Here is an 11430-nt window from a genome sequence, read left to right as displayed (position 1 = left end):
CATTTTTAAAACATACCCAAAGCAAAAAACCACTGCACATCTGCACTGTCCTGGAAAGCCAGCAAACAAATTATTGATAGTTAATAGCACCTCTGCTTCTATTTTGTTTGAGGAGGTGGAGGAGGAAATAAGCATGTTCAGTTCTTGCAATGCAGCAGCCTCATTTTCTTCATTCGCAGCCAGTGCACCCATAAAGAAGATACCATAAACGGTATTTGCATACCGTGTTAGTGCCATATGGGTTGTGCTTGCAAAAGCAACAAAGGACGATGTATGTTTAACTTCTGATTTTCTAAAAGCAAAGTGACTCAAATAGTCAATGACCTTTTAAAATAACAATTAAAAGTGGGCTTGGAAATTATTATAGACGTCCTTAGCTCTATGTACCGGTAGAGATCCATGCTGTCATTGGCTTTACAGCTTTACGCAGGCATGACACTAAGGAAATGCTGAAGAGCATGATACTCCTTTAGCACCCACACTACTTTCCCATGGAAACATTGTGGGAATCATTCTGGGACGCTCCGTAATACGAGGCAAATACAGCGCTTTATGGCAGCCTCAGCAGTATCCGTGTCTCCTATTTGTCAGGGGAAATTTGCAACTTCTCTGCCCCTCCTGGGGGTCTGGCTGCAGGTGCTCAGGCTAGCTCTGAGGTGGTGCGGCCGGGCCGTGTGAGCAAGAGCTGTGGGAAGACATGGTCTCCCTTCACCCGGGAGCTGCACTGGAGCTGGGGCCCATACCTTGAGCTGCATTACGGATACACCCATGCCTGGCCACAGACCTCGCTGATGCTTGATTTCTTGGCTTGACCTCAGAGCTGCCTCACCACCTTTCTGGTGACCGCTGGACTCTGGGCTGGCCCCGTCTGCCACCCGACCCGCTCCTCGCACCTTGCTGCACCCCTGCGAGTGAGGGTGCTGCCCCGCCAGCCTTGCTGTCAACCTTGGCTCCTGGCTCAACTTTCCCCAGGAGCAGACCAGTCCTGCTGCCTCCTGGCACCATTTGCCCTTTAGACGTTGTTTTGCGGGGGCTCTGGACCACTCCCAGCAGCACCCTGCTGCTGCCCTCCCGTGGGGTGAACTGTGGTTGCTGAGAAGGAGCAGGGGCTGCAGAGTGCTGGCTCTCTGGAGCAGTCTGACCCGCAGAGCACTGCCAGCATTAGGGACCTCAGGTACGTATTATGATACCACCTATTTTGTTCAGTTAAAACCAAACATATTTGCAAGGTCCTTACCTTCTGAAATGTATCATCTCTTCTATTTGAAAATACAGTAAATAAACACGTCTGTGATACAGGACTGTGGAGATCAAGCTTACAAGGTGCAGCAATTTTCCTATTATAACAGGAGAATGCAACTAAGCAATATGTAAACTCCTCAAGGACAACATTTAATTATGTTGCATACAAAACAGGACACTCACTGCTACTGCATGATAGATGGCAAAGCTGAATAAGCTCATATTAGGTCTTATCTTTTAAGCAAATTTAGTACAATGATTGGCAAAGTCCATTGTGTTGCTGGAGAAGATAGCAGATTAAATCATCTTGGATTTGTAAATTAAGCAGCACAAATTTTCAAAACAATAGCTCTGTATTACAGTGACTGAAAGGATGTATTTGCTTAGCAATTATGACTTAACCAAATAGTGAACAGTAGGTTCTAAAATAAATGCATACATACAGCAACCTGACAAACAGAAATTGGCCAGGGAGCAGAAACTGTAAGGAGAACTATCCCACATTCAGCCAGAGTCTCACGATTTAAATGTTAGATAAGAACCTGCCACACTTGCTTTCAAGCAACCCATTGGGCATTAGGTTTGTGGGTTCACAGGCTGTGCAAGGTAGGCACAGGGGGAAGGATTCAGCCCACAAAGCATTGGAGTTCAGATTTTCCAACAGCACTCCTGAGCCATGCTTAGATATTGCAGAGGATATAGTATGAACTACTGTTTACTCAATGACTGCATTTTGTTTGGTTCAATGGATAAGGAATTGCTGCCTTCTGCAGATATTTTTATAGGGACAATAAAATCATTCACATTCAAATCATCCAAAAGTAACAAATAGATTGATGCTTGTCTCACTAGACTCAAGTGAAAATTCACTTCTGCATATTTTACTTCTTATTTTGAATAGGTGGTAAGTACAGTGGTTCTTCAGAGGTATTCAAAGATATGCCCTGGCTTGAGGGCTTTGTTCTGACAACATATATTTTCATCGAAGATTTCCTATTTAACAAACTTTTCACTGTATTTGACTGTTCAAACTACTTGATCAAACACCATGTTGCATGTCATTTCTGTCAGCTGCTTACAAAATAAGACCCTAATTTCCTGGGCAAATATTGCAGAATGTGAATCTTACGGTTAGTTCATGCGATTAGCTAGACATGTGATTTTTACATTTTCTTTCACAGGTTTTGTAAATTAATACAGAAAACAGCTATAGGGAGATGCAGGCACAGACTTAACACAAGTCCTTCAGCTATCTGGATGATCACTGCTGCAGAAGAACTGATAGAGGGTAGAAGAGATTGTTTGTTCAAAGTGCGCTGTTTCCTTCCTAGGCTACTTGTTTTTATTACAGCATTCTTTTTTTTTGGTCTACAAAAATACATTTTTAATGTCTTTAATTAAACACCTATGGGATGCTTTTTTTTTTTTTTTTTTTTTTTGCCACTCCCTGCAAGAAGGGGCATCTTTCCCATTTGGTAATGAGAAGAAATTAGATTCTTCTGCGCCATTTGATTTATTTGAGAATCTCCATGAGGTTGTAGCATTACAGGGGTATGATAGAAGCACAAAGACCTATTCATTGTATTCCCACGCAGTAAAAAAGTGATTGCATACATATTCATTACTTAGCATTTTTTACATAAGAGGAAAAATTCCATTTGTCACCCTCACTGCAGTTTATTTTCCCTGTTTTAAATTCTCTATTTTTAAGCGAATAGTGAAAGTAACATGCCAACAGTGTAACACTGCATAGATTGAAATGAAACTATGCTGCCTAAACTAAACTAATGTAAAAGAGAGTGTTTAGAAATAGAATAGTATTGCTATTCCCTCCTCCCTCAAGTGATTCATGCTGACATGGTAACATCAGCTGAGTCCAAGGGCAAGATTTTCTGCAGGCTCCTCGGAGCACACTGTTTTTCAATTTTTGAAATGTTCACAGGTCTGACATAGTTGTCCCCTGAGTTTCCTGGTAGCTATGTGACTACAAAGACAACGAGGATTTTACGCAATGTTTAATACAGAGCTCAGAGAACTGCTGTGTGACTGTACTATATTTAGAGGAAGGGTTCACTTAAAATTAATACCTGCAACAGAAGCCCTGAAGCACTAGACATCTTGAAGGCCTCCTAAGAGTGGACTTTGGCTCAGCTTAAAGATAGCCCTGATAATTCATAGAGCCTCAAAATAATCACAGACAGAATACTCTTTATGTTATTGACAAAGTACTTCTAAAAAAAAATCCAGCTGCTCCATATATCTTCTTCAGCTGCCTCAGGACAAGAACCAGAGCCAAAAAAAAAAAAAAAAAAAAAAAAAAAAAAAAAAAAAAAAATTGGTCCATTTAGTGGGATTTAGGTGGAAGATTGGTATTAAAGGCCAAAATTACCTTCCTTAAAACTCTGCTTTGCACCTGGCAGAATTCAATAGGCCTCTGACTTTTTATTAACTGAACTTTTAAGTTCAGTCCCTGCTCAAAAGCACCACCCAGTTCCTTTGCTTGAGCAGATGGTCTGTAACATTCTCCCTCCATGATGCCCGTGTGATGCCTTTGACAAAATAAACCAGTTATTGAAGCAAGGACCAGTAAATGGGCTGGCTACCATGCTCCCTTATGAACGTTCTTCCTCTCTCTCTTTAGCCCAGTGAATCTTGATGTCTTTTTTGCACCCTGACATAGCATTACAAGAGAAGGTAGAAAATGCCCTTCATTAATTTAAATGACTTGTAGCACAGTATTAAGGATGTCTTTCTAGAATGATGTAGGTTACAGGGCATCCACAAGCAGAACTGGTTCTCCCACTTCCTTCTGAAAGGGAGAGCAGTGCTCTCTCTAGCCTTGTCCTCAAAAGAAAGCAGTTGTCATAACTGTTTTTAAAGCAGGCCAGTCCCTCTGCTGTGTCTTAGGGATGCTCTGAGAAGATGTCTCCCTCTGATAGATCCTTGTTGGACACCGAACCAATGTAGGCACTGAACTTAGCTATGTCATGCTTAGTGCAGTCTGGTCACATAAAAAGGGGAACGCCATGCACTGGAGGGACTTGGAGTTAAAAAATGAAACAAAACACGTGCTTATTGATTCAAGACTAAGAGGAGAGGAGTTCAAGTTGCAGTTTTGAATCTGGTGCTTACCTCTGCCGTGAGAGCATCTGTCCTGTTTCTGGATTTTATTCAAAAGCTCTGTCCAGATGACAGAGTTTCAGTGGCAAAGGCTCTGCAACCACAGTTGCATCCACGCTCCATCCCCAGCACCGATCCAAGGCCAGCAGAAGCTTTTCTGCCTTTTTATGACTGACATAAACTAAGAAAACAAACAACCAGAAGTTCACGGGAGCTTTGGGAACTGCATGATATCAGTTTGGTGGGGTGAACTTTTCATATGCTCAATCAATATAGTTGGGTTGGCAAAAACTCTGCAGCATGGCCTCTCTCTGTGCTCTCGGTAAGCAAGATGATCTGAGCAGTGGTTCAGGACACAAAGCCACAAGTACTGAATGGGCACAAAAAACAATAGTAAATTTTTTATAAAAATATTAAAGGAAAATAAGATGAAGGGAAGAGCTGGCCATAGCGGGGAGTAGTTCTGGTCATGCTTAAGTGCTTAACATATAGTGTTGTCCTGAGCACTACATCTAAGAGCCAAGTGGAAAAGGCAGGAATTCATTCTGTCATTCTGCCTCCAGGCAAACAGGATTTAAGAAATCGGTGAAATTCAAATAGAAGAAAAATCCATTTCATCGTGTCAGCTACATGTACCAGAGAGTAGGAAGGGCAGAGAGAAAGATAGAAATCGAGCCTGACACTTTGAAAATCTATTTGGGACATGCAGGCAGTATGAGGAGAACTAAATGTTATCTTTAGCTAGGATGGCTGAGCAAGCTAAGCCTGAGCGGTCATTCCCAAACAGCAATCCATTAGCTGTCCCACCATCATGGACAGACACATACATGCACACACACAAGCATACAGATACACCCACTTTGCCGGTGAACATGAAAATAAATCACAGCAGGGAGCTGAAAACTGCCAGGTCACCCTAAATCCTGCAGGTGTTCCAGCACAGGTGCAAACTGTGAATTTCCATGATTGGAACACCTATCATGGCCAGCAGTCCTGACATCTGTATTCTCTCATTCTACAGTGGGAGAAGAAGATATTGCATCTGAGCAATGTGACTGAGACAAATAAGAAGTGACATGCTCTAGAGAATGTATGAATGTACAGAGAAGGTCATCTGAGCACTCCTGCTTATCCTTCCTCAGAGCCTTGCCCTCAACAAAATTGGCTGACCCCATATTCAAAAGTAGTGAAAGGAATGTGCTTATATACAGCAGCACTAATCTGACTTTGAAGCAGAGTACAATGGGATTTCAAATGCTATTGTAAGAATAAAAAAAAAAGAAATAAGCCAGGAGCCAGCTTAAAATGTCTGGTGAATTCAAACCTTTGTGCTCCTTTATGCTTTATATCTCACTTACTAATTGCCTGGGTTTAAAAAGAAGCTCCCCTGTATCTATGTTGTAGTATTGTCATATTATATTATTATACTCTTATAATTATTCATTATATTGTAATTACAAATACTTATTATTGTATTACAAGGAAGCTGTACATGTACCCTTAGCATCTAGCACAGGCTGGATATGCTATTCACATGAATTTGTTTGCCTTTTCCTGCATTTGTTCTTCATTTCTGCTGTACACAAGACAAGATTTTTTCAAAGGAAAAAACAGTAGTAGAAAATGAGTACTTAAACAGACTAAGTTTTATACTTTAGGTACAAAAGTACATAATTTTCATTCAAATGTTCAAAATTACATTCCTGTGTTTTAGAATTTTCTTTCTCTTTTCTTTTTTTTTCTTGTCTTTTCCCTTATCTTTCCTTTGCTTATTTCCCTCTTCTTTCTTCCTTTCCTTTCCTTTCCTTCCCTTTCCTTTCCTTTCCTTCCCTTTCCTTTCCTTTCCTGTCCTTTCCTTTCCTTTCCTTTCCTTCCCTTTCCTTTCCTTTCCTTTCCTGTCCTTTCCTTTCCTTTCCTTCCCTTTCCTTTCCTTTCCTTCCCTTTCCTTTCCTTTCCTTTCCTTCCCTTTCCTTTCCTTTCCTTCCCTTTCCTTTCCTTTCCTGTCCTTTCCTTTCCTTTCCTTCCCTTTCCTTTCCTTTCCTTTCCTTTCCTGTCCTTTCCTTTCCTTTCCTTCCCTTTCCTTTCCTTTCCTTCCCTTTCCTTTCCTTTCCTTTCCTTTCCTGTCCTTTCCTTTCCTTTCCTGTCCTTTCCTTTCCTTTCCTTCCCTTTCCTTTCCTTTCCTTCCCTTTCCTTTCCTTTCCTTCCCTTTCCTTTCCTTTCCTTTCCTGTCCTTTCCTTTCCTTTCCTTCCCTTTCCTTTCCTTTCCTTCCCTTTCCTTTCCTTTCCTTCCCTTTCCTTTCCTTTCCTTCCCTTTCCTTTCCTTTCCTGTCCTTTCCTTTCCTTTCCTTCCCTTTCCTTTCCTTTCCTTCCCTTTCCTTTCCTTTCCTTCCCTTTCCTTTCCTTTCCTTTCCTTCCCTTTCCTTTCCTTTCCTTCCCTTTCCTTTCCTTTCCTGTCCTTTCCTTTCCTTTCCTTCCCTTTCCTTTCCTTTCCTTCCCTTTCCTTTCCTTTCCTTCCCTTTCCTTTCCTTTCCTGTCCTTTCCTTTCCTTTCCTTTCCTGTCCTTTCCTTTCCTTTCCTTTCCTGTCCTTTCCTTTCCTTTCCTGTCCTTTCCTTTCCTTTCCTTCCCTTTCCTTTCCTTTCCTTCCCTTTCCTTTCCTTTCCTGTCCTTTCCTTTCCTTTCCTTCCCTTTCCTTTCCTTTCCTTCCCTTTCCTTTCCTTTCCTTCCCTTTCCTTTCCTTTCCTTCCCTTTCCTTTCCTTTCCTTTCCTTCCCTTTCCTTTCCTTTCCTTCCCTTTCCTTTCCTTTCCTTCCCTTTCCTTTCCTTTCCTTCCCTTTCCTTTCCTTTCCTCTCCTTTCCTCTCCTTCCCTCCCCTTCCCTCCCCTTCCCTTCCCTTCCCCTCCCTTCCCCTTCCCCTTCCCCTTCTCCCCCACAGATATTGGTAAACTTCAAGGAATTACTCCAGTGTCATACTATCATATTTAAATATATTTCAGGATTTACGTCCTATAACATGCAAATATTACTTTCATGCTATGAGATTTACATTTGTTGTACCCTTAAATGCCAAAATTTGATTAAACATGATTCTGCAAATGTTGCTCAGCTTTTCAAAAAGCCAAGAATAAGGCTGGGTATATACTTAAAACTGACAAAACTAATGAGGTCATACATAGAAGAGTTAACCTTCTTTGATGTAAAAGAGCATAGCAGGATTCAAAATGCTATCTGAATATTGACAAATTTATTAGTAGTCTCTAGAGATAAATTAGATTTTTTACAAAGATAAGGGTTACTGTCAGGAACAAAGGTCTAAATGAAAAAAATCTGCAATATTGCACATGAGCTTGGGAAATGCTGAACATGGGATGTCTGACCCAGTTGCACACATTCACTATCTCCCTCTAATCTTGATTCAGAAGGTCAGGGTCCCTCGACAGCACCTGAAACAGAAAGTCTTTGTGGCCACATTTGGCCATGAAGTTCAGTGGTCAATGCACTTTCGTAGGGGATTTGGCTCTCGTTAGTCTGAGTTCAACCTCTCACTTCTCAGTGAAAATTGATTCTCTGGCTTGAGAATTGAATTCCTTGGCTAGAGAAGGTCTCTATGCCATCCAAATGTAACCTCGACAGTCGGGACCAGAACACCAGGACATCACTAACCACTATCCTCATCGCTTGAATTCTGTGTGACTTGGTTTTAAGTTAAGTGACAAATAGCTTTGCTCTCAACCCAAGCTATGTCAGTAGTCTGACAATTAGAAGAGCCTCCAAGGAAACATGAGAATGGGTTTGGAAACCAAATGCTCAGAAGAAACTAGATGCCAGGGCTCTTCCTTCCTGTATGAAAGCTGGAATTACAACACTCGTAACCAAAAGTTGGTGTCACTTCTTCCACCTGTACTTTGTGTTAGAATGAAAATCTGTCTCTACAAGTAAATAAAATATACTTGCAATCCTGTTGCTGCTGCTGGCTGACAGAGAACGGCCTGCAGCCACACTGTTAAATGCTCTCACCATCAACAACAGGGTCACATCCAAACTACCTTTTGGAAATGATCTACTGATTGTGTCGATGCCCAAACTATGCCCAGAAGCTGTTGGGAAAACGGAAGGGGTAGGGAGTAGGAGGCAGCAATTAGCATTGGCCAAAACTGTGCCAGGCCCATCCTAAGACATTAACAGCATGGGTGATCAAGCTGCAGCACCTAGAAATGCTTCCTCATGTAGTTTGTTTTACTTATACAGCACAGCCTCCGAGGGCAATTTGGAAATGGGAGCTTTCAATTTCTCTCCATTGTCTAGAGAGGGTGCAGGGACATGAGGCTTAGTGAAGTGCCTACGATGAGGAATTATGAATCCAGGCTTGGCTGCCTCCTTTGGGATGAGGGCAGCAGACTAGGACATTACAGAGCATATGGGGGATTTAAAGATTAAATACCTAAGAACTTTTGCTGACCCAGGCTGAAGATTTTTTACTTCTGCATATACTTAGAGTGGCCCAACTCCCGACAGGCCTAAGCACACCGCACACTTGGGTTCAGTTCATGACTGTGCTTTGCCAAATTCAGAAACTATCTTCTACCAGTGATTGGATTTGGTAGATGTTTTCTGAAAACTCTGTCGCATGCCCGACATGTCAACCCTGCTGGCAGGTGCTGTTCTGCCTTTGAGACTGGTTTTGCAGCCCATGCAGAGCTTTGCGTCAAAGCAGCCAGCCTGCGGTCCTGTGACTGCAGCACAGATGCACCTCAGGGGAGCAGCAGGTAGGATGCTTTCCTCACCAGTCTTATCCATTTATTTTACTAGACAAATGGATTAACTGATTCTGAAATACTAGAGGTCTCCTTGGGTAGCAAACTGCCCTTAACTTCACTGGTTTCTATGAGAACTGACATTGCTCAGTATGTCTCTGGGTTTGTTCAGCACCTTGCAGTCCTATGTCCTAAAGGATCATCATGGGTGTGAATTTAATGCAAACAAAGCAAGGCCCATGACATTATGAAACTTCTATTGTAGATATATCTTTTAAAGGTGTTGCAGAAGCAAATGCAATCCATTACAATATATGAGAGAAAATTAGACACCTTGTCTTGACATTTGCATCTGTCAGAAAGATCAGATGTGTGAAGAACAAATTTGTAGCTGATGTTACGTAAGTTATGAGCGTTTTGTTAATAATAGAGTGAATGACCTCCAAATCCAAAGTCAGGGAAAACAGAAGAACACATGTTATTATTAGGGCCTGCACATGTGACTGTGACATAAGGATTACCAGGAAAAAAAACCCAACCCAAACTTAGAAGAACTAAAGTTTCAGACAACAGCAATCATGAAAACTATCTATGGCTAAAGTTTGTTTTTAGATACACTGACACTTGAAAAATACTTTCTACATCAATCAACAGGGAAATTTAATTAATTATCATGAAAACAAACCCTTCCAAAGCCACCATAATAATAACAATAATACAAATAATATTGAAACCTCTTAATTAAATAATATTATCATCAATCCTGGGAAAGAAATGTAATAGCAATACCAAGTAACGTTTTGAGTTAGCTAAAGCTCTAGTTCAGAATCTAAAGAATAGGCATTTACTAACTCATTTTGCATTTTAAATCAATAACTATGCTAATTAAAGTAGCCAAAGAAAGTTGACTGAATTTTATTTTGATTTTAGAAAATCACTGTTACAGTTCAGCAAATATGATGAGAAATAATCCATTATTAAAATGCTTTCCCCTTTCTATTCTTATCTCCCACTAGTGGACCGTACTGGCTTGTGCCTTTACGTATTCATTCATTCCTGTAAGCTTGGACCATTGTTTGCTTAGCAGCAGCGATTGCTTAGACTAACCTGAGCTTGGCCACGGCCCAGCTTTCTACGTAATTTCCGCAGAGAAAAGGTAGTAGTTTGACACTGCTCCCCCGATACAGATAGGTAGCTGAGCTACATAGCTGAGCACATGGTAAAAATTTAACCACAGCAAGAGGGGCTATATCTATACTAGTGACCTCAGAATAAGAGAATATGCCTTCCTTCCTTTCTTTTTTTTTTTTTGGTTATAATTTAGGGTTGGGTTTTTTTATTATGTTTTCAGTAGCATGACACAGATTGCATCCATCTAACTAAACTCTGTTTTCATTCCCCCCAAAATGTGGTCTCATTCATACTGACTATTGTGAGCAGTTTTTGGCTTGTTACTTTCCGAACCATGCTTGGATATTGTCTGGAAGGTGGCATGGATCCAAACTGTGACAAGCAGCATGCCAAAAATTAAACAGTGCAGATGACCACATACCCCTGCTCAAGCTGTTGATGATATGGTTAGCAGTGTATTTATAGTTAGCTAAATGCAGAGAACTCTGATATTCTGAGTCACAATTCCTTCATAATACAGCTCTCACGATGAAACATTTATAAATTAGCTTTGGTACAAAGACAACATTAAAAGACTGGAGATGAGGATTGTGGCTGTCTGTCTACTGCTATGTGACCTAGCCTTCAGTCCAGTTCTGTAATTAGTGCTGCAGCTCCAGTGTGTTTGGGTTCTTCTTGTGTGAAAATCCATAAACAACAAGGTCTTCTTAGAACTCAGACAGATGCAGCTGAAGTGCGCACTCAGGCCTAGAAGCTGGGAAGTACTCTGGTCCTTCAGCAGCAACATAGATCTACTGTCATTACAGTAATTTCTAATGTAATAAACTAATACTTCAAGCACAGAATGCAATCACCAAGGGAAAAAAAAAATACAGAGGCTAGTTCTTGATGCATTTTTTCAAAGCCTTGAAACGTTTGTCTGTGGTCACCCAGATATTCCGGAAGTCCATGAATAGGATTACATGTAAGCCTATGGATCTGCTTTTATTTTGGCCTCTGCAACATTTCAGTCAGCCAGAAGTGAATTTGGGCAAATCTCGCCTATAACATTTACATGACCACCTCCAGTAAAAGGAGACAAAACTAAACAGGCAAGTATCTTTTTTCTTTCTTCCATCTCCAAGGCAGCTATACCAAAAGCCCACCAGTACCCTTTTGGGTCCTTGAAATACCCTCTCCTGAGGTA

This window comes from Pygoscelis adeliae, unplaced genomic scaffold (assembly GCF_000699105.1).
Source record: "Pygoscelis adeliae isolate BGI_AS28 unplaced genomic scaffold, ASM69910v1 Scaffold41, whole genome shotgun sequence".
NCBI classification, from domain to species: Eukaryota; Metazoa; Chordata; class Aves; order Sphenisciformes; family Spheniscidae; genus Pygoscelis; species Pygoscelis adeliae.
This window is presented reverse-complemented; position numbering follows the sequence as displayed.